Consider the following 23,854-nt stretch of genomic DNA (forward strand, 5'->3'; position numbering starts at 1 on the left):
GGAGAGGGTCAGAGATTGAAGCAGGTTTGAAAATGAGGATACAGCTAAAATCTGAAGTTATGTATATTGCTTTTATACATTCTTCCTGAATTATATCGTGGTTCTCTAGGATCTTGCTGAGCTTTGACTTCACTGTCTTTACAAAGGCAGCAGTGAAGGTATAAAAGTAAAGGTTGGAAAATTCAAAGACTTGCATTTAGATGGCACTGTTCACATCCCCAGGATATCCCGAAGCACTTCATAGCCAAGAAATTAACTTTGAAGTGGAGTGATTTGTAGGTAAATATGGCAGTCAATTTGGCAATGGCAGGACCCCACAAACAGCATGTTTGTTTTGGTGTGGTGTTTGTTGATAATGGATGGCAGCCAGAACAGGGCAGGGACTCTTCGGAAAACGCCATGGAATCTTTTACATCCACCCAAACAGGCAAACGGGGGCCAGGGGGGTCTCGGTTTAATGTTTCATCCGAAAGATGTAATCTCTGACATTGCAGCACTCCCTCAGTGCTGCACTGAAGTGTCAGCCTGAATTACGCGGTCAAGACCTCGAGTGGATCTCAAAAGCCATGACCATTGGACACAGGCAGGAGGGCTACCAACTTGAGGCAAGCTCACACTGTGACAAGAGCGGGGAATGAAAACGATGGTTTATGAGAGGGTTTGATACATTCACCCTCATTTGTCAGTGGGTCAATAAGTGGAGGCCAACAGTATAAGATCATTCCCAAAAGAAATATTTTTATGCGGAGGGTTGTCAGGATATAAAACGTCCGACCAGAAAGACTGGGGCAAGCGGAATCCATAATAGCTTTTGAAAGAGAACTGGATAAATATTTGAAAAAGGAAAAAAATTAAAAGGTTATGGGGAAAAGGGCAGGGGATGGGACAGTGATGTGCCTTTTGATGGGTTGAATAGCTTGCTACCATTCTAAAAGGAATTCTATGCGAACTTGCTGTTTATTAACATTGCACAGCCCGACTTCAACCAGAATTGGCCAAAGTCACCACTGCTGCAGTAAGCAGGCGTCCCATTGTATTAGACTCCTCCTGAGTCAGTAATAACACAAGGGAGGCTGAGTAATAACACAAGGGAGGCTGTCATCGTTGCTGTCTTCCTCATGTTCTGAAGATAATGTTTTTAGGAAATGATAAAAGGCCATTAGAACCACAAGCCCATTTACCACCCCTCCTCTACCCTTTCTCTAAAGAAGCAAATCTTGAAGCTATTTACGCTGTCTGATTCCCTGGTAGGAAGTGCCTCTTCGCCCCTTGCATCTGGAATAAAGGACAGATTTGTAGCTTGCTGATTGTAAGATCTCTGTTCTATTTATGGTTATTTTCTGAGTAATGGCATTTTCTCTTCCTGGCAGGTGAAAAAAACAATGGTGCGGAGCCACAGTTCATGATACAAGAGACAAATCCCCCAAACCTCACCACAAAACAGATAGTAGAGGGCGCACTAGCCCAAGGACAGTCATTCAGAGAATCACACAGCACATAAGGAGGCCATTCAGCCCATCGTGCCTGTGCTGGCTCTTTGAAAGGCATTGCTTTGCTCTTTCCCCCATCGCCCTGCAAATTTTTCCCGTTCAAGTATTTATCCAATTCCCCTTTTGAATGTTACTATTGAATCTGCTTCCACTGCCCTTTCAGGCAGCGGATTCCAGATCACAACAACTCACTGCGTTAAACAAAATTCTCATCTCGCCTCTGATTCTTTTGCCAATTATCTTAAATCTGTGTCCTCCGGTTACAGACACTCCTGTCACTGGAAACAGTTTCTCCTTATTTACTCTGTCAAAACACTTCTTAATTTTGAACAGCTGTATTAAATCTCCCCTTAACCTTCTCTGCTCTGAACAATCCTAGCTTCTCCAATCTCGCCACATAACTGAAGTTCCTTATTCCTGGTACTGTTCTAGTAAATCTCCTCTGCGCTCTCTCCAAGGCATTGACGCTGTTCTTAAAGTGTTGTGCCCAGAATGATGCACAGTACTCCAGCTGAGGCCTAACCCATGATTTCCTTACCAGCTACTATGAAAGCACATTGCACATGCGCTGAAAGGAATGTGTGCAATTTTGGAAATGTAGATCATGCAATAGATTTTAATTTCTGGGACCAGGGTTTGGAATCAAGCCAGGACAGGTGAGAATCCCCAGAGTCTGACTCCTCGTTGGAATATTGTTTGCTGATCTCAGCCAGGGCAGCAGTTAGGCTGCCACACTTGGCCTCAGAAACCCTGGGTTACAGAGGACAATGCTCAGCGATGTGGCCAGTCCTGAATTCGGGTTGTTATGTGGTGACTGCTATTGGAAAGGGCGGGTGTGTGACTATGGAGTGAGGGCATTATAGGGATCTGCTTGAATCAGGTAGCCTGCCAACACTCACCATGTAGGTTTATGCAAGAAGGATTGCTATTTGGGCAAGCTCAACACACACACACACATTCACATAGACACACACACATCCACATGGACACACACATATAGACACACATGTACATAGACACAGATACACGCACACAGACGCACACACACATATCCACATAGACACACAGATACATAGACACATACACAAAGACACACATGCAGAGATACCCACACACACACACACACACACACACACACACGCAGACACATCATCCACATAGACACACACACACACAGGCACACAAACACATCCACACAGACACACACACAGATACATCCACATAGGCACACAGACACATACAGATATACAGACACACACACGTACACAGACATACATGCAGCCATACACACAAATGCACAGAAACACACACAGACACAGAGATACACACAGATACACAGAAACACACGCACAGACACACACATATATAAACACACACACAGTTTCCAAGTAATCTTATACTGAAACAAAAACAAGAAATGCTGGATTCACTCAGCAGGTCTGGCAGCATCTGTAGAAAGAGAAGCAGAGTTAACGTTTCGGGTCAGTGACCCTTCTTCGGAACTCACTGGGTCACTGACCCGAAACGTTAACTCTGCTTCTCTTTCTACAGATGCTGCCAGACCTGCTGAGTGAATCCAGCATTTCTTGTTTTTGTTTCAGATTTCCAGCATCCGCAGTATTTTGCTTTAATCTTATACTGACATCAGTGAATATGGAATGTCCAAAATATGAAGATCAACAAAAGTTTGTACTTTGCCACATTATATATCCGCTGCTTTATAATCAGTAATTTACTTTCGAAGTGTGGCCAATGTCATTATGCTGGCACTTGCAGCCAATTTTGACACAGCAACATTTCTCAAACAGCAAATGAATGAATGTTGCAATGATATGTTTATTGGTGGTGTATGTTGATGGAGGAATGTTGGCCAGGACACTGGGAAAATTTGATGCTCATCTCCAAGTAGAGCCGAGGGAGCTTTTACATCCAACTGAACAAGCTGACTTGGTTTATCATCCAAAACAGTGGCACAGGGAACAATGCAGCAAGCAGACTTTAAAACTTTATAATTTATAAGGAAACAAGGTGCACTGACACACATATCCATGATACAATGTTGTGCCTCAAAATGCAGCGCTTTGTAAAACGTGTTAAACACAGAACATCAAGCTGACACCTGGGCCCTGGTTTTATAAAGGTTGGGGTGGGGGGGGGGGGCAGGACCGGTGTGTGGGAGGTGCACCCAGAGAATCCGAGGGCATGGAGGCCATGCTGATCTTAGGGCTTCATTAACTTAGTTCCCAGAGACCCACCTTGCCGGCTGGCCGGCAAGCCAGATTTGGAATTTGGTGGCAGGCGGCAGTATCCGGGGACCCCAGGCAGCCAGTGGGTGCAGGGGTCTGGAGGTGATTGAGGGGACATAGTTTGGTGCAGAGCTTGGAGGGGATCTGGGATTGGTGCAGAGGCGGCAGGCGATTGGGAATCTTGGGTGGGGCGGTAAGTGGTGCAGAGGTTGGAGACGATCGGGGCAAGAGAGAGGTACAGGGGCTGCAGATGATTAGGCAGTGGATGGTGTGTGGTGCAGAAGCTGGTGGCAATTGGTGATTCGGTTGAAGCTGGAGCTGGGAATGCCCAAGGACTCCTTGCAGGGACTGGGGGGAACACTCTTCCTCTACTTGGCCCACACAGTGGCAGCAGTGTGTACCATCTACAAGATGCACTGCAGCAATGCACCAAGGCTCCTTCGACAGCTCCTTCCAAACCTGTGACCTCTACCACCTAGAAGGACAAGGGCAGCAGATGCATGGGAACACCACCACCTGCAAGTTCCCCGCCAAACCACACACCATTCTGACTTGGAACTATATTGCCGTTCCTTCACTTCAAAATCCTGGAACTCCCTCCCTAACAGCACTGTGGGTGTATCTGCACTCCAAGGACTGCAGCGGTTCAAGAGGGTGGCTCACCACCTTCTCAAGGGGAGTTAGGGATGGGCAATAAATGCTGGCTTTGCCAGCGACACAGAATGAGTAAAAAAAAACAAGTTCTGATAGAAGTAATTTTTAATAACTTACTTTGACCTTTTCTGCATTGTCTCGCTTTGATCAGGATGCAAACAGTGCGGGACTCCGCCTGATTTTCAATTACTCAAGTGCATTGTGAGGAATGCTGCATTGTTGGCGGTGCAGGATTTTAAATGAGACAACAACATCTGGCATCTCAGACATTGAAAATCCTACAGCATTTTTCAACATCACCAAAAACAGATTATTGGGTCACGCATTGATTTGCTATTTGTGTGCCCTTAATGTGCACAAATTATTTGCATCGTTTGCCGAAATAACAACAAGAACTTTACTTCAAAAGTTGCTCATTGGTCGTAAAACGCTTTTAGAGATCCTGAGGATAATCAAGGCAGCTCAAATTTTTACTAGTTTAACAATCTGGATGGAGTCTTGAAGCATCTTTTATTTAATTTTCAATATTCTCTCCTCCTCTCTCAAAGGTGCCGACTTATTGCTGGATTTAATGCCATACTTGTTCCTGTACCTTTAAGTATGTTTGTTGTCCAGCTTAACTGCTGCTCTGCTTCCTGTTGCATGCTTGTTGTTAAACTGTCCCTTTGAGGGCCCTCACTGCTTGGCTTTTTTTTCCATGTTGCGTGTCCTTTTAAGGGCTCTTGTGGGTTGAAAGGAAAAGAAAGACTTGCATTTGTATAGCACTTTTCACGGCCACAGGACGTCTCAAAGTGCTTTACAGCTAATGACGTACTTTTGAAGTGTAGTCACTGTTGTGATGTAGAAAACACATTGCCCAATTTGCGCACAGCAAGCTCCCACACACAATGTGATAAGGACAGATCGTCTGTTTTATGATGTTGATTGAGGGATAAATATTGGTCAGGGCACCGGGGAGAACTCCCCTGCTCTTCTTCGAAAATAGTGCCATGGGATCTTTTAAATCCACCCGAGCAGGCAGATGGGGCCTCAATTTAATATCTCATCCGAAAGATGGTACCTCTGGCAGTGTAGCGTTCCCTCGGTCCTGCACTGAGAGTGCCAGCCTAGATTTTTGTGCTCAAGCCCTGGAGTGGTTGAGTGCACTACCTTGTTTGCCTCTTTAAAGGCATCTTTTAACTGTCTGGCTGTGCAGTGCCTATCTGTTTAAGGGATCCAGCTGCATGGTTGACTAAATGATGTGTGGTGCCTGTCCCTTTAAAGACTGTGCTGGTTGTTAAATGTGTGTTTTTCTGTGCCTGCCTGTCCCTTTAAAGGCTCTGTTTGTTATGCTGTGTCTATTTCTTTAAGGTCTGCAGCAGGCTGTTGTGTTGCACCTACCCCTTTAAGGGTTCTGACTGGTTGCAGTGCGCCTACCCCTTTAAAAGCTCTCACTAGCTGTGCCTAACGATTTAAGAGCTCAGATTGACAGCAGTACTGTGTCTACACCCCTTAAGGGCTCTGAAGGACAGTTTGCCCATTTGAGGGCTCTCTGGCCGGGTGTGCTTGCCCTTTCAAGTGCCCTCTGGCTCGAGGCGCCTGCCCCTTTAAGGTCTCTCTGGCTGGGATGCGCCTGCCCCTCCGAGGGGGGCCCCTCCGGCTGGGTACGCCTGCCCCTTTGAGGGTCTTCCGGCTGAGCGTGCCTGCCCCTTTTAAGTGCGCTGTGGCTGGGTTGTGTGCGTGCGCGTGCCTGCCCCTTTAAGCGCGCTGCGGCTGGGTTGCGTGCCTGCCCCTTTAAGCGCGCTGCGGCTGGGTTGCGTGCCTGCCCCTTTAAGTGCGCCGCGCCGCCATTCCCGGCTTCCCAGGGCTGGAATCGAGCGGAAATCCGACCCCTGGGCCGGATGCAGTCGCTAGGCTGCTGGCGAAGTGGGGGAAGAGAGAGAGAGAGAGAGACTGGCAGTTATTTATATATATATATAAAAAAAAACACACACACTGAGAGGAGGGAGAGAAAAAAAAGAACAGCGGAAGAAAAGAAAAGAAAAAAGGATTTGGTTTGAGGGAGGGTGCCCGGGACGCTGGAGGCGCCAGCAGATGCAGCAGCTTTGGGGCAGGTGAAAGCTGAGGGAGTCAGACATTTCCTCAGCTCCCTCTGTGTGTGTGTGTGTGTGTGGGGGGGGGGCATTTCCCTCCTCTCACCCTCTCCCTGCTGTAACTCCAACTGCTTTTACCCCCTTTCCTCCCCTCCCCCCCCCCCCCCACTGGCACTGCTGCACAGCAAGATCCCAGCACCCATCCAGAGAACCCAAAGGGAGGAGACTGCAGTGACAGCCCAAGGGCTGCATGTCAAGTAAGTACAGAAACAGGCCTTTATGTTGTTGCTGTGACCAGAGGAGGGAGGAGGGGGGGGGAAATAACCCTCCTGTCTTTCCCCCCCCCCACCCCCCCCCCCCCCCCAAAAAAAACCTTAATGCAGCATTTTTCACCTAAATTTTAAATCATGACTTCGAGTTCGAAGAATTTTATTCATTCTCTCCGCGCCCAGGCCTGAGAGTCTTACCTGTTTCATTTTTTTTTTAAAATTTAAACTTCAGTCGCTCCCCAGTAATTGAGTAGTGCTTTAACAGGCTGCTTTCGCCTCCCAAGTCAGCTTTTTTTCTCTTCTGGTTGCTGACTGAGCCTTTTGTGTTTTAGGGGGGTTTTTTTTTTCTCCCTTTGTCGGGTGTCTCGTGCCCAAATGTGTGTGGTTTTTGCACAATTGGCTTGTCGTCCGGCAATGCCGGGCGGCTGCTTTCCACCCCCCCCCCCCCCCCCCCCCTTCTCGGCACGGAGGGGCGAGCAGGTTTGTGCGTCGTGAACGCACCTGGTCGCCCCGTGTGTTTGCCAGCGCAGCGTCCCGATAATTCGATGCTTTGGTACAATTTATTTCTTTTTTACGTGATTCATCGCCTTGCTGGCGTTGTTCCACTTGCTGTACACCGGGAGCTGTTCTCTGTAACGGCAGTGAAACCCCGCGTGTTAGTAGTGACAGGATCTCCCCTTTTCCCAGGTCCCCTGCCACGAATAAGCTTTCACCGCCGTTGTTTCCGTGCGCGAAAGGGGCTGTGAATTTCGATTGTGTGGGGTGGGGGGGTGGTTGGGGCAATCGGGAGGAAAATTAAATAAGTGACTGTTGTGTTGGGAAAGGATTGTTTTAATAGTGTTGCTCGTTTCTTAACTAGCCCTTTGGTAATGCTGATCTCTTGTGCTTTATAAACATGTGAATCATCGCTTCTGTTTTAGTACATTATGTGAAATGACGCTTCCGTGGCGGCAGTGGAAAAAGCACATTCCCAAAGCGGGATTTGTTGTGCGCGTGACCTGTTCGCTCACGACTGGGCTGTGCCATTACTCGGGTTTGTTTTCGGAATTCTGTAACCAATGGGAGAAACATTTGGTACTATGGATGTTGGAACTTTGGCGAATCCCAGAGCCGTGCGGCTACAGGTTGTTTTTTGCATCTTCCCACCCCCTGCCCCACTCCCCCGTCCCACTACCCCCCCCCCCCCCCCCCCCCCCAGCCAAGCCCGCATTGTGTTTGGAAGGAAGGGGCACAGAATTTTACAGCATGGAAGGAATACCATTTGATCCTTCGTGCCTGTGCTGGCTCACTGAACGAAAGATCCAATTAGTCTCGCGCCCCCTGCTCATTCCACCATAGTCCTGTAAATTTTTCCCAACTACGTTTATACCCAGTTTCCATTTTGAATTGAATTTGAAGTGACTGTCCAACATCCAATATATTGGCACCCATTTTAAACAGGTTGGTATTGTTGCATTACATAAGCCTAGTGACCTAATCCTTTACCCTAGCACTATATTTAGTACTGTAAATCAAGACAGATACAGGGCATGTATTGGAGTAGATTTTCATCATGCCTGGGTGGTAATCTGACTGGGTGTATTGCACGCCTGTTGTAGAATCCACTTGATTTTCGTTTCATCGATTTTTCACTGACTGCCTACCCCTCCAGGCCTCGGAGAGGATACCGAGAGACTTATTCAAATGATACCAGGGAGGAGAGGCTTCGCGTACGTAGCAAGGCTAGAGAAGCTTGGATTGTTTTCCGTAGAGCAGAGAAGGTTAAGAGTAGATTTAATCAGGGCGTTCAAAATCAAGAGGGGTTTTTAATAGAGTAAATAAGGACAAATTGTTTCCACTGGCAGGAGGGTCAGTAACCAGGGGACACAGATTTAAGATAATTGGCAAAGAGCCAGAGGCGGAGTTGAGCTTTTTTCCAACACCGTGAATTGTTGTGATCTGGAACGCGCTGCCTGAAAGGGAGCACTAAGGCAGTCACTGGGCACTAAGTGGCAGTCACCTCGCAGTGCGACTGTACCTGCGCCAATTCTGTTTCTCCGCCTTTCTCTTTCCGCCCGTTAAAAGTTGACGGAACGATCTAACTGGCGCGAGTCATTTTGGCTGTGTATGGTGCGTCACGGCAGGAGCAGTCTGTCGCACTTGCCGCCACGGTGAGTCAATCTCGGCCATCTTTTTGGTGAGGACTGACTGTAATGAGAAGTGTACTGCTATTTGCTTCCCCCCACCACACCCCTCCCCCCCCCCCCACCCCACCCAAACCTTCCCCCTACCTCCAACCCTGCAAGTCCCAGCACTGGAGTCACTGTGCCTGGTCATTTGCTCATTCTCGCTGTCAATTGCATATCAGTTGTCTTTTAAGCATATGCAGGCAGAGGGCATTAATTGGGGATTCACTTGAGCACATATTAAGGAGACACTTATTGAAACTGTTGGTGTGGATGAGTTAGGAGGTGCATGCTTGTAACGTTTCACTCTGTAAATAAATGTTAGTCTGAGTTGAGCTTGACTCCAGCATCCTTTACCAGCTGGTAGTCTGGGGTATAACACTCTCAGCCAGTCACAGCAAGACATTAGTACAGATTTAACAGAAAGCATGTTGCAATTTGTAGTTTTGGGGGAGTAAGAGGGTGGTGGGAGAAGGTGATTTGGGGAGAGGGAGAGAAAGTAGGTTTGAAACTCATCCCCCTCAGTAACCAGCTGAGCTTTCCACCGTTCCCCCTCCCCTCCCAAAACCTTCTCCTCCGGCCCTCCCGCTCCAAGAATTTTTCATTTCTGATTGTGGTTCTGTGCTAATGGAAAGGCTGTAGGGACGCAGCAGTTGGACATTGACCGCAGTGGAAAAGCACATCAGGCAGGTTGTAAGCTGATTGGCTGGGGGGGAAGAAACGAGCGATAGCCATAGTCAAATTTCACCCCCCAGTGTCTCTGACTGGATGGGGTGAGGCATCAAAAAGTCAGCCCTCTCCTGATCCAAATCTTCTCGAAAGTGTTGGGTGAGGATGAGATGGGGTTCAGACGTGTTGACGTCCCCACTTGGCCAATCAGCCTGCTCGCCCAGAGTAATGGGTGAATAATGATACCCTGGTTGCTTGTTTCCTTTTTCATATTCTGTCTTTCTCCATCGTTTTCCCCCTCCCTCCCCTCCCTTCCCCAATCATTTAGTGATGCTGAGGGCAGTTTTGGCACTGCTCCTTTCTCCTCCCCGCACTGCAACCGGGGAAAGGCCGTGCCATCTCGCTGGCTCTGTTTCAGTTCCGTGCCACCGCGCGGTCTGCGTTTCGCTGCTTACCCGTACGCGTAACCGCTCACGACACCTCCATGCTCAACTACGTGTAAAATGGTCCTTTGCAGAATCATCTAGGGACCGCTGTGGTAAATGCAACCACTGCACGGAGCAGCAGGAAGACTTGACTTGAGCCTGAGAGAGGGGTCTTCCCCCCCCCCTCCCCCCCCCCACTTGTGGTTTTTATCTCAGCCATGCCTCTGAGTTGAGGACGTGTTGGACCTCTCCCCACAACGAGATAGATAAATGGAGAGTCCCTCAGAGACTGTCAGGCCTGGTCATCGTGGGACTGGAGAGGGGTACAGGACTGGAGTGGGTCCTCACCTCATCCTCCCGCCTGGGGAAATTCACTTCCTCCCACAATTATACAAACCAACAAGCTCACTGCAGAGTAATAGGCGAGAAAGGCGGAGAGATTAGATCAGCAGCAGCAAAACCGTTTCTAAGAAAAGAGAGTTGCATTTCAGTGGCATCTTTCAGACCTCAAGAAGCTTCTAAAGTGCTTCACAGCTCATTTTTGAATTGTAACCACTGTTGTAGGGCACAGTGGTCGCCAATGTGTGCACAGCAAGCTCCCACAAACAGCAATGTAAACATCTATTGGTTGAGGGGACAGATATTACCAGGACGCTGTTGGCAGTGGATATTTATATCCATGTCACGCTGTTAACTTAATAAAACATCGCAAAGCACTTCACAGGAGAGTTGAAAAGCAAAATTTGACACCGGATCACCGACAGTGGAGTGACCTAAAATCGGGGGATGCACAAGAGGCCCGAATTGGAGGGGTGCAGAGAGACCTTGGAGGGTTGTGGGGCTGGAGGAGGGTTACCGAGATGGGGATGAGCGAGGCCCTGGAGGGATTTGGAAAAAGAGGATGAGTGTTTTAAGATTGTGGAGTTGCTTAGCCGGGGAGCTGGTGGAGGTCAGTGAGTGCAGGGGTGATGGGTGAACAGGACGTGTTTGTGATTCAGAACTCGGGCAGGAGAGATTTGGACGATCTCCGGTTTGCGAGCTTCTTCGTAATGTTTCCACGTGGGCATAACAGATCCCATGGCCTCTATTTAGAAGACGATCAGGGGAGCTCCCACCCCACCCTCCGTATTCTCCTGGGGACAATATTTATCCCTCAACCCATGTCGCTAAAACACTTTCCAGTCATTATCATATTGCTGTTTGTGGGATCTTGCTGTGCACAAATTGGCTGCCACGTTTCCTGCATTTCACTTCAAAAGTATGCCATTGACTGTAAAGTGCTTTTTTTATTCTTTCATGGGATGTGGGCGTCATTGGCCAGGCCAGTATTTATTGCCCATCCCTAATTGCCCTTGAGAAGGTAGTGGTGAGCTGCTGCCTTGAACCGCTGCAGTCCATTTGGGGTAGGTACACCCACAGTGCTGTTAGGAAGGGATTTTGACCCAGCGACAGTGAAGGAACGGCGATTATAGTTCCAAGTCAGGATGAGGTGTGCGGCTTGGAGGGGAACTTTCAGGTGGTGATGTTCCCATGCATCTGCTGCCCTTGTCCTTTTTAGTTGGTGGAGGCTGCGGGTTTTTTTGGGACGTCTTGAGGCTGTGAAGGGCGCTATGTAAATGCAGGTCTGTCTTTCCTGGTCCCACAGAGAGACCATTTCAGGCCCCCTTCCCACCGACTGGAGCCGCTGGGTAAATCCACAGCAGCTTTTCCGCTTGGGAGTTAAACCTGCAGTCAGGGACTGACGACGAAGTCAGCTTTCTTTAACTCGCTGCCTGAGAGGATGGTGGAAGCAGATTCAATAGTAATTTTCAAAAGGGGAATCGGAGAAATAATTGAAGGGGAAAAATTTGCAGGGGAAAATGTGGGGATTGGGGCGGGGGGGGGGGGGGGGGGGGGGAGCGGGACTAATTAGATAGCTCTTTCAAAGAGCCAGCATAGGCATGATGGGCCGGATAGCCTCCTTCTGTGCAGCAAGATTCTGACAAGCAGATGAAAGTCAGGATTTGCATGAATTAGTCAGGAAGTTGGTGGGTGAGTCACTCAGGACATTTGACTACCCACCTGTCCTGTTTAAAATCCCCCCCCCCCCCCCCCCCCCCCCCCCGCACCCCCTTCACAATTGGAGTGGGAAAGGGGAAGGAGCGAGGCTTCACCCTCAATCATAAGTTACACCAATCAGCATAATTACTGTGCAGACTGAACACATTAATCGGCACCCCCACCATTGTAAAGTAAAACTTTGTCGGATGTTCAAGGGAAAGACTTACATTTCTATAGCGCCTTTCACAACCTCAGGATCTCCCAGCCAAGGAAGAACTTTTGTGACGTGCGGCCACGGTTGTAATGCATTAAATGAGGCCAGTTTGTGCACCGCAAGCTCCCATCCCACAGTCAGCAATGTGAATTCAATCTGTCCATTCGATCTGTCTTTCATGATGTGGCTTGAGGGATTCCTATTGGCTGCAACAGCAGGGAGAAATCCCCTGCTCCTCTTCGGGATAGGATGCCTACCGGAGGGTGCAGATGGGGGCCTCATCTGAAAGAGGGCACCGCTGACCGTGCAGCACTCCCTCAGTACTGGCTCTGACACTGTCAGCCTGGATTATGTGTGTGGGCGCTCAGAGTCGGTCTTGAATTGCTTTTTCTCTGTGTGTATTTATATAGCACCTTTTAATGTAATAAAACATCCCAAGGTGCTTCACAAGAACATTATAAAACAAAATTTGACCCCAAGCTACATAAGCAGATATTAGAGACGGGTGACCAAAAGCTCAGTTAAAAGGTCGGTTTTAAGGAGCGTCTTAAAGGAGGAGAGCGAGAGAGGCGGAGAGGTTTAGGGAGGGAATTCCAGAGCTTGGGACCCCAGGCAGCTGAAGGCACGGCCATCAATGGTGGAGCGATGGGAATTGGGGATGAGCAAAAGGCCGGAATTAGAGGAGTGTAGAGATCTCGGAGGGTTGTAGGGGCTGGAGGAGGTTACAGAGATGGGGGGGGGCGGGCGGGGGGCCGTGGAGGGATTTGAAAACAAGGATGGGAGTTTTAAAATCAAAGCATTGCTTGACTGGGAGCCCATGTCTGTCAGTGAGCACAGTGGGTGATAGGGGAAGGGGACTCGGTGCGAGTTAGGACACAGGCAGCAGAGTTTTGGATGACCTCAAGTTTACAGAGGGTAGAATATGGGAGACCGGCCAGGAGTGTGTTGGAATAGTCAAGTCTAGAGGTAATGAAGGCATAAATGAAGGTTTCGGCAGCCGATGAGCCGAGACGGGTGAGGTCGGGCGATGTTACAGAGGTGGAAATAGGCGGTCTTAGTGATAGAGCGAATATGAGGTTGGAAGCTCATGTCGAGGTCAAATGTGACTCCAAGGTTGTGAACAGTCTGGTTTAGTGTCAGGGATTTGCCAGGGAGAGGGATGGAGACGGTAGCTAGGGAACGGAGTTTGTAGTGGGGACTGAAAACAATATCAGCGGTCTTCCCAATATTTAATTGGAGGAAATTTCTGCTCATCCAGTACTGGATGTGGGATAAGCAGTCTGATAATTTAGAGATGGTGGAGGAGAGGAGAGAGGTGGTGGTGAGGTAGAGCTGGGTGTCGTCAGCGTATATGTGAAAACTAACGCAGTGTTTTTGGACGATGTTGCCAAGGGGCAGCGTGTAGCTGAGGTGCTGATACTCTGCATATAACCCTCTGCTAAAACTGGCACTAGTGCCTCCTGCAAATATTAACACCCATTTGGGAGCTCCATGCAAATATTGATAGACCCCCCCCCCTGGGGAATCCCTCCAAATAATGACACACCCAGACCCCTTGCAAGTGTTGGCATCCTCCTGGGCATCGTTGACGCTAAGCTCTGCGCAGAATCTTGGCACAGACCGCAAACTGTGCTGGCCCTGTCCCCACTTTGCGCACTGCATCTGCGTGGCCGCCGGTGCCTTCCCCGGTAAGCCGGCTGCTCAGCAGCCTAGAAAGTACCCACGCAGGCCGCGCACAAGTCACCCCTTTAAATTCCTGCGTGTGTGTAGCCCTGCAAAAAAAAAAATTAAAGGGGCCACGCACTCAACCAAACTCTACAGGGAGCATTGCTCCTCGGGGTTTGGCTCTGAAAGTCGGTTCCTTCCAGGAAACCAGTGATATCGTGACAGAAAACCTGTTTGGTTAATCTGCAGCAGTCAGTGATTCGGCAAATGCAGAAATCCCCTCGGATGTGGAAGGAAGACGGCGGGGCTCCCACAACCTCAGGTTGTTCCGAAGCGAGTTGTAGCTAACAAAGTATTTTGAAGTGGGGGGGGGGGTGGGGGGTCAATGTTGTGATGTGTGAACTGGGGGTGCTAAATTCCACACAGCAAGCTCCCACACAAATATTGACGGGATAGCGAACTGATCCTCTGATTTTAGGTGTTGATTGGAGGGAGAAATATTTGGGGGCGCGGGAGAGAACTTCCCCTTGTCCCCCCCCCCCCCCCGACCCCGCCTGTAGCTTACTGTGGAACTTTAAAAGAAAAATTAAATATTTCTAAATTCTGTAAAGCCAGCGATGTTTACCTCCAGCAGCACAGTGTCCTTGGGAAAGCTGATGTGAGCCCGTGGCTAACAGGAAGGGTGATGTTTGTTTTCCTGCAGTATTTATACAGATCTTGATGTTACATCACAGACACATCCATCTGTTCTCAATAACCAGCTGAAGTATTTGTGTTCCTGCCCGTTCTGTTGTACCATTGTAGTCGGTTTGAAATTGCGTCCTGTGATTTTCGTGGTTTGGGCGACGGAAAATGCTTGCTTTTTTCCCCCCCACCTTTTCACTGCTGGCTTCCTTTTTATGGAGCAGACTCTCGCTGGCGTACGGGCCCCTCAGGTATTGAAAGGCACTAGTAATTCAGCTGGAATACAGCACACAGTCGTCGCCCTTCCGCGCGGCTCAACGCCAGCCCTCGCGATGACACTGTACTGAAATAAACGTCGCTGGTTTTAGAAGAAAATTGTCTGTGACTCAGTGGGTCTCCCGCTCCCCTGTGACAGGTCCAACTCAAGAGACTTGAGCACCAAAATCCCGGCTGACACTCCTAGCGCCAGCACTGAGGGAGTGCTGCACTGCCGGAGGTGCTGCCTTTTGGAGGAGATGTTATACCAAGTGCTCTTCTTCCCTTTGAGGTGGATGTAAAAGCTCCCGTAGCCGCTATTTTGAAGAGGAACCAGGTGGGTGGGGGGCTTTTCCCTAGAGTCCTGGATAATATTTAGCCCTCGACTGACGTGACTTTATTTTTAAAAAAAAGATTATTTGGTCGTTACCTCATTGCTGTTTGTTGGATCTTGCTGTGCACAAATTGGCTTTTGCATTACCTACTTTACAACAGTGACTACACTTCTAAAGTACTTCATTGCCTGTGAAGTGCTTTGGAATGTCCTGAGGTTGTGAAAAGCACTATATAAATGCAAGTTCTTTTTCTTCTCTCTGTCTCTCAGTGTGTGTGTGTGTGTGTCTCTCTCTCTCTCTGTCCCCCCCCCTCCCCCTCCCTGTGTGTGTGTGTGTGTGTCTCTCTCTCTGTTTTCTCCCCCCCCCCCCCCCCCCCCCCCGTGTGTGTGTGTCTCTCTCTGGTCCCCCCCCCCCCTGTGTGTGTCTGTCTCTGTTTCCCCCCCGTATGTGTGTCTCTCTTGCTCTCTGCCCCCCCTCTGTGTGTGTGTGTGTGTGTGTGTGTCTCTCTCTCCCCTTCTGTGTGTGTGTGTCGTGTGTGTGTGTGTCTCTCTCTCTCCCCTTCTGTGTGTGTGTGTGTGTGTGTGTCTCTCTCTCCCCTTCTGTGTGTGTGTGTGTCTCTCTCTCTCCCCTTCTGTGTGTGTGTGTGTGTGTGTCTCTCTCTCTCCCCTTCTGTGTGTGTGTGTGTCTCTCTCTCTCTCCTCTTCTGTGTGTGTGTCTCTCTCTCCCCTTCTGTGTGTGTCTCTCTCTCCCCTTCTGTGTGTGTCTCTCTCTCCCCTTCTGTGTGTGTGTCTCTCTCCCCTTCTGTGTGTGTGTCTCTCTCCCCTTCTGTGTGTGTGTGTGTGTGTCTCTCTCTCTCTCCCCTTCTGTGTGTGTGTGACTCTCTCTCCCCTTCTGTGTGTGTGTGTTTCTGTGTGTCTCTCTCTCCCCTTCTGTGTGTGTGTGTCTCTCTCTCCCCTTCTGTGTGTGTGTCTGTGTGTCTCTCTCCCCTTCTGTGTGTGTGTCTGTGTGTCTCTCTCCCCTTCTGTGTGTGTGTCTGTGTGTCTCTCTCCCCTTCTGTGTGTGTGTCTGTGTGTGTCTCTCTCTCCCCTTCTGTGTGTGTGTGTGTGTGTGTGTGTGTGTCTCTCTCTCTCCCCTTCTGTGTGTGTGTGTGTGTGTGTGTCTCTCTCTCCCCTTCTGTGTGTGTGTGTGTCTCTCTCTCTCCCCTTCTGTGTGTGTGTGTGTGTCTCTCTCTCTCCCCTTCTGTGTGTGTGTGTGTCTCTCTCTCTCTCCTCTTCTGTGTGTGTGTCTCTCTCTCCCCTTCTGTGTGTGTCTCTCTCTCCCCTTCTGTGTGTGTCTCTCTCTCCCCTTCTGTGTGTGTCTCTCTCTCCCCTTCTGTGTGTGTGTGTGTGTGTCTCTCTCTCTCTCCCCTTCTGTGTGTGTGTGACTCTCTCTCCCCTTCTGTGTGTGTGTGTTTCTGTGTGTCTCTCTCTCCCCTTCTGTGTGTGTGTGTCTCTCTCTCCCCTTCTGTGTGTGTTTCTGTGTGTCTCTCTCCCCTTCTGTGTGTGTGTCTGTGTGTCTCTCTCCCCTTCTGTGTGTGTGTCTGTGTGTCTCTCTCCCCTTCTGTGTGTGTGTCTGTGTGTGTCTCTCTCTCCCCCTGTGTGTGTGTGTGTGTGTGTGTGTGTGTGTGTGTGTGTGTCTCTCCGCCCGCCTCTCTGTCTCTAATGGACTGTCTGTGCCAACAGTATTACAGCTTTAACTTGTTTGAGTAAATTGAATCTGCTATTTGCTCAGAGTGCACTTGCTGAAAGTAGCTGAGCATAAACAGTGGAGAGATTTTCAAAGCCTCCCTTCATTTCTGTGGTGTTGACGTGCACAAAGGCTTTTGTGTCATGAGGACTGTGAGTTTAATGCTCTACTCTATTGTCTTGGGCACTGGTTAACAGATTTCTAAATTGCCTGCTTTTTTAGTTCCACCATTCAAATACCTCTGGATGTAAGCAGAGCGTTTCTCTGTTAACAAGCTGTTCATTTGCCGACGGTAACCTGCAGTTATCGCCCAGGGCGCTGGAGAGTGTTTTCTGGTTTACCCGCCTGTGGAATGTGGCAGAACACAGAGCGAATCATAAAAGAAAAACTTGCATTTATATAGCACCTTTCGCCACCGCAGGCCATCCCAAAGCGCTTCACAGCCAACGAATACTTTTGTGAAGTGCGGTCGCTGTTGTAATGTAGGAAATGCGGCCGCCAAATGTGCACAGCAAGATCCCACAGACAGCGACGAGAACAAGACCAGCCAATCTTTTTTTTAAAAAAATCGCTGTTGATTGAGGGTTGAATATTGGTTGTGACACTGTAGGGAATTCGTCTGCTGCTTCTCTCCCAGTAGTGGCCGTGGCATCTTTTTCTGTCTAACTCGGAGGGCAGCCTGGGGGGGGGGCCTCGGTTTAGCTCCTCGTCAGAAGGGCGGCACCTCTGACGTGACTGCATCTGGAAAGGGGAGCAACCGAGAGAGAACACTTGCTGGTCTGTGTGATTACGAGAAGTGTTAATAAAGGCGCTCCTAAGAACAGCTCCTGGTGACCTGAGTGAGACGGCATTCCCGGCGAAGGCGGAATACTGGACCATTGTTGCAGGGTGAAGGGCATTCCCAGGAAAGTGTGTCCTGTTGGGTAGCATTTCTCTACAAGGCCACAGACTTGAGTTAATCCAGCACAAACTTTCTTCGTCAATCCCAATGAGTTAAAATTATTTTGTTGTTGGAGTTTTCTTTCCCTCTTGTGCCAACTGGCAATTTTTTCCTGCGCCTTCCTGCACTGCTAATGTCTGGCGAGCAGGGGCATGAAGTTGTGCAGCGAGGTAGTTATTGTGTCCCATTTGGGTTGTTTTTTTTTCATTCTTTCATGGGATGTGGGCAAGGCCAGTACTTTGTTGCCCGTCCCTAATTGCCCTTGAACTGAGTGCCTTGCTCGGCCACTTCAGAGAGCAGTGAAGAGTCAACCACATTGCTGTGTGTCTGGAGTCACGTGTAGGCCAGACCAGGTCAGGACAGCAGATTTCCCTCCCCTAAAGGACATTAGTGAATCAGATGGGTTTTTATGACAATCCAGTAGTTTCATGGTCACCATTACTGAGACTAGCTTTGCGTTCCAGATTTTTATTAATTAAATTTGCATTCAATGGTGGGATTTGAACCAGTGTCCCCAGGACATTAGCCTGGGCCTCTGGATTACCACTTACACCACCGTCTCCCCCCTGAAAGTTGGTCTTCATTTCACTGAGGTGGGGGATTTTCTTGTTTTTTTTTAATAAGGTGTGTGGGGTCCTCTTGGTAATAAAGGGGTGGATTATAATGAGGCCTGATTGGCCTAAATCATGGGCAAGGCATGCAGCATAAGAGCAAGTTCCGTGCTTCTGTTTGCTACACGGTGTCAGCCGTGGCTCAGTGGTTTGCTCCACCTCGCCCTTAGTCAGTTGTGGGTTCGGGTCCCCCTTGCGGAGACTTGAGCACGAAAAAATCTAGGCTGATGCACCCAGTGCCAGTACTGCGGGAGTGCTGCACTGTCAGAGGTGCCGTCTTTGGGCATGAAACATTGAACTGGGGCCCCCTCTTGGGTGCACGTAAAAGATCCCACGACCGCTGTTTCGAAGATGAGCGGGGCAATTCCCTCCAGTATCCTGGGCCGACATTTATCTCTCAAAGAACATCACCTGGTCATCAGGTTGTTGTTTGTGGGAGCTTGCTGTGTGCAAATTGGCTGCTGTGTTTCCTACGTTACAACAGCGACTTCAGAAAGTACTTTGGTAAAGCACTTTAGGATGTCCTGCGCTATACCAATACAAGTTCTTGCTTTCACGGTAGACAAGGGCTCTGCTTTGTTCTGTGGACGCGGTGGGGTGGGGGTTATTGAGTGGCGGCTCGTCCTTTCCTGGTCTGAAACTCTTGCTACACGAGGCTGACTGCCCATAGTTGACCTGGTTGCTCTGTGAGAGGCTGACTGAAGTTCAGCCATGTTGCGTACCATGTTGTGGGGCTAGTTTCCTGTGTAATCCTTGATGACCTATTTACACCACTCTCCAGTCAAATGACTGAAATCGTTTCAGTTCTGATAAAGCGTAAAAGAATTGGCTTTGGCAGTTGAAACTTCGAGTTAAAGGGACACGCATCTCTGAATGAAGGGAAGATGGGCACCTCTGTATCATCGCCAGTCTCGACCCTGCTGCCTAAGCTCCTCTTCAGCTATATTTGAGGGAGCAGAAGCACAGTACATGAGACCTGCCCTCATAATGTATTCCTTCAGTTTACCCCCATTCGCCAATTCTGGATATGGGGGTGTGTGCATGCGTGCTTCTGTGTTTCTGATGGGGACAGTGTAGAGGGAACTTTACTCTGTATCTAACCCTGAGCTGTACCTGTCCTGGGAGTGTTTGATGGGGACAGTGTAGAGGGAACTTTACTCTGTATCTAACCCCGTGCTGTCCCTGTCCTGGGAGTGTTTGATGGACAGTGTAGAGGGAGCTTTACTCTGTATCTAACCCCCGTTTTTTTTTACTCTGTATCTAACCCCGTTTTTTGTTTTTTTTGTCGAGGGGGCCTTTATACCCCAGGCCCCTTTTATATATATTTTTTATGTCGAGGGGGCCTTTATTCCTCAGGCCCCCTTTATATACACACTTATATTTTTAAAATAACTTTATTGAAACCAGATAAATAAACAAAGAACTCAAATTAAAATGCCATTCTCGGCGTCGACAATGCACTCCAGTCCCTGCGGTGCCCACCGGTCGCGGAACGCCTCAAGCCTGCCGGCGGACACCGCATGCTGTATCTAACCCCGTGCTGTCCCTGTCCTGGGAGTGTTTGATGGGGACAGTGTAGAGGGAGCTTTACACTGTATCTAACCCTGAGCTGTACCTGTCCTGGGAGTGTTTGATGGGGACAGTGTAGAGGGAACTTTACTCTGTATCTAACCCCGTGCTGTCCCTGTCCTGGGAGTGTTTGATGGACAGTGTAGAGGGAGCTTTACTCTGTATCTAACCCCCGTTTTTTTTTACTCTGTATCTAACCCCGTTTTTTATTTTTTTTGTCGAGGGGGCCTTTATTCCTCAGGCCCCCTTTATATACACACTTATATTTTTAAAATAACTTTATTGAAACCAGATAAATAAACAAAGAACTCAAATTAAAATGCCATTCTCGGCGTCGACAATGCACTCCAGTCCCTGCGGTGCCCACCGGTCGCGGAACGCCTCAAGCCTGCCGGCGGACACCGCATGCTGTATCTAACCCCGTGCTGTCCCTGTCCTGGGAGTGTTTGATGGGGACAGTGTAGAGGGAGCTTTACACTGTATCTAACCCTGTGTTGTACCTGCCCTGGGAGTGTTTAATTTGACTGCATGACCTATCCAGAGACTGTTTCTCCTCCACTTTCCCTTCTTTCAGTGAATGAAAATATTGTATTGGGGAATGTTCTTCTGAGAAGCTTATATAAAATGCTTATCTGGTTACTGACGTCCGTTCTGCAGATTAAAGTAATGGAGCTTTAAACTGTGCAAGTTATTTTTGTTTCATACGAGATTTCGGCATCAGCCCAGGAGTGGCTATCTCTTATCCCTCCTCTGTCCGAAAAGCGACATAGTGTTGGACTGGACGGCCCTGTTCTTTTTTGTGATTTGAGGTCCAGAATTTATTAAGATATAATCAGACGTTGAAAAGATTGTAAAATGTTATGTTTTCTCCACTCCGGAGTTGAGACACCCGGGCCTGGTACATCCTAGTTCCATCGCCAGTCTGCACTCAGCTGATCTGCGTTGGAGCGCTGGGTGGGTCTGTGCAGTTGCCAGTAGTCTTGTGGGAGGTGGGATGATGTGGTTTGTTGCTTTGGCTTGCTGTTTGTTGAGGTTTGATGGAAGTGTATGTGAGAGGGACTGGAGCTGGCGTCGTTATCCTGAGGTTAGAGCCCCTCTAATTCTCCGCACCGGTCCACCAGTGCCACAGTACTTAAACGGCCCTTCTCGAAGTCGCTAATGACGTCCTCTGCATAACTGTGACTGCGGTGAACTGTCCTTCTCGACCTGTTGGCAGCCTTTGACACAGTTGACCACGCCATCCTCCTCCAACAGCTCTCCATTGTGGTCCAGCTGGGTGGGATTGCCCTCACCTGGTTCCATTCTTATCTGTCCAGTCGTAGCCAGAGTATCACCTGCACTGGCTTTGTTTCCTGCTCCCGCATCGATACCTCTGGTGTACCCCCCCCCCCCCCCCCCCCACCCCCCCACAAGGATCTGTCTGTGGCCCCCTCCTATTTCTCACCTACGTGCTGCCCCTTGGTGACATAATCTGCAAACACCATGTCCGGTCCCGCATGTACGCTGACAAGTCCGAGCTCTACCTCCCCACCACCCCTCCCAACCTCTGCACTGTCTCCGTGTTTTCAGACATCCGATACTGGATGAGCAGAAATTGCCTCCCGCCACAAGCTACACCAAGAGATATTGGTACTAGCAATCAAAAGCTCGGTCAAAGAGGTCGGATTTAAGGAACATCTTGAAGGAGGAGATAGAGAGACGGGAAGAGGTTTAGGGAGGGAATTCCAGAGCTTGGGGCCCAGGCAGCTGAAGGCACAGCTGCCAATGGTGGAGCGATGGAAATCGGGGATTACGCTAGAGGGCGGAATTGGAGGAGCAGCAGAGATCCCGGAGGGTTGTCGGGCTGGAGGAGGTGACTGAGATAGGGCACGGATTCATGAGACGGGGGATTGGACACAGAATAACAGCTGTTGTTTTTTTTCTCCGATCTACCTCTGCGTCCTAATGATGTAGAGAGTGCTGGTCATTCAGGCTCCTTTGACCATCCAAGAGCCAGGCTGTGATCCCGTTCCTTATCCCACCTCCTATTCCGCCTGTAGTGCGATACAAGCAGCCAGCCTGTTGCTGTGTAATGCTGCCATCTCCTGCTGTGCTTGTGGAGTGATCCGGAAAGTGAGCCGCTGCCCCCACCCTGCAGCTTTTAAGCATCTTGACCCGGGTGTGCGGCTTGCACCCTAACTTTAAAAACTGGTCCCGATTGAGCCTCGTTGATGACAAACGAACTCAAACCATTTTTAGAAGAGGTTTCGGTTTATACTGTTTCCCTTATTGATTTACCTCACCTTTTGAGAGAAGAGAGTGTGTGGGCGGTTCGGTGGCGAGGAGCGGAAGCTGTTGTAGATTGTAAACAGTTAATTAGACCTTTTTTTTGTGGCATGTTTCACTTGCTCAGCATTTGCTAAATTGGGAGCTTCCCCCACGTTGAATGTGAGCAGACCCCACAGTCGCCACCTGGTGTCCCTTTGACAGTATTCACTCGAAGCTCGGTTTATGTTCCCTTGGGTTTCGAAGGTTCAGGGTTGACCTGAATAAAGTGTTTGTTCAGTAGGAGGAGTGAAACCGGGAAACGCTCCTCCTCCACAAGGAGTAGTGAAAGACTGTTAACATTTCTGCAGCGTCATTTCGCGGCCTGCAGACCTCCCGAAGCGCTTTATAGCCAATGAAGTTCAGTGAAGGAAATGCGACAGGCAGTATACACACAGCAAGCTCCCACGCTGTGACCATGGCTGGATTATCTGGTGTTTTTTTTTAAACGGTGTTGGTTGAGGGTTGAACTTTGACCCTAGGGAGAACTCCCCTGCTGCTCTTCGCAATAGTGGCGGTGGGGTCTTTTACGTCCGCCTGAGAGGGCAGACGGGGCGCTCTGCATCTGTGGGGATCAAAACAGTCCCTCTCTCCGGTCTCTGTGTGTGTGTGTGTGTGTTCTCCTGTCTGTCTGTGTGTTTCCTCCCCCTCTGTCCCCCACTCTCTCTGTCTCCCCCTCTTTAAACGGGTCAAAGTTAGGACTTTCCTGTTTAATTTTTAAAAAAAGATAAACAATTACCATAACATTGTCACTAGTGATGCCAGCTCTCTGAGAGCTCATTTGGAATGGTGAAAGTGGGTGTCTTGTTCTTTCTGCCCCCCCACTTCTCTCTCCCCCACCCTGCTTCCCCCCGGTGTTCAGCACTGGGAGGGTAGCTTCTGCCTTACCTCAGTGGGTCACAGACATTTGGCCAGTGTTTAGCTGTCCAACAATTGTCGCTAAAGGCAGATGATCTCATCACTATTACAGTGCTGTTGGTGGGATCTTGCTGTGCATAAGCGTGCAGGTCCAACAGGCGGTTAAAAAAGGTAAATGGTATGTTGCTCTTCATAGCGAGAGGATTCGTGTACAGGAGCAGGGATGTCTTGCTGCAATTATACAGGGCCTTCGTGAGGCCACACCTGGAATATTGTGTGCAGTTTTGGCCTCCTTATCTGAGGAAGGATGCTCTTGCTATAGAGGGAGTGCAACTAAGGTTTACTAGACTGATTCCTGGGATGGTGGGACTGACATATGAGGAAAGATCGAGTCGGTTAGGATTATATTTGCTGGAGTTCAGAAGAGTGAGGGGGGGATCTCATAGAAACCTATAAAATTCTAACAGGACTTGACAGGATAGATGCAGGAAGGATGTTCCCGATGGTGGGGGAGTCCAGAACCAGGGGTCATAGTCTAAGGATACGGGGTAAATCTTTCAGGACTGAGATGAGGAGAAATTTCTTCATCCAAAGAGTGGTGAGCCTGTGGAGTTCTCTACCACAGAAAGCAGTTGAGGCCAAAACATTTGTATTTTTTCAAGAA

At 49.2% G+C, this 23,854-nt stretch overlaps 1 protein-coding gene across 1 annotated transcript in view; it reads left to right on the top strand.

Moving 5' to 3' along the window:
• Positions 1 to 6,233: 6,233 nt before the first annotated feature.
• The window catches only part of LOC137357428 (phosphatidylinositol 4,5-bisphosphate 3-kinase catalytic subunit alpha isoform-like), a 62,928-nt gene continuing 45,307 nt past the window's right edge, over positions 6,234 to 23,854 (top strand). Inside the window, exon 1 of the mRNA XM_068023774.1 lies at positions 6,234 to 6,719. The gene's annotated coding sequence lies outside the window, so the exon portion shown is untranslated. The remainder of the gene's footprint in view (positions 6,720 to 23,854) is intronic.

This window comes from Heterodontus francisci, chromosome 48 (assembly GCF_036365525.1).
Source record: "Heterodontus francisci isolate sHetFra1 chromosome 48, sHetFra1.hap1, whole genome shotgun sequence".
NCBI lineage: Eukaryota > Metazoa > Chordata > Chondrichthyes > Heterodontiformes > Heterodontidae > Heterodontus > Heterodontus francisci.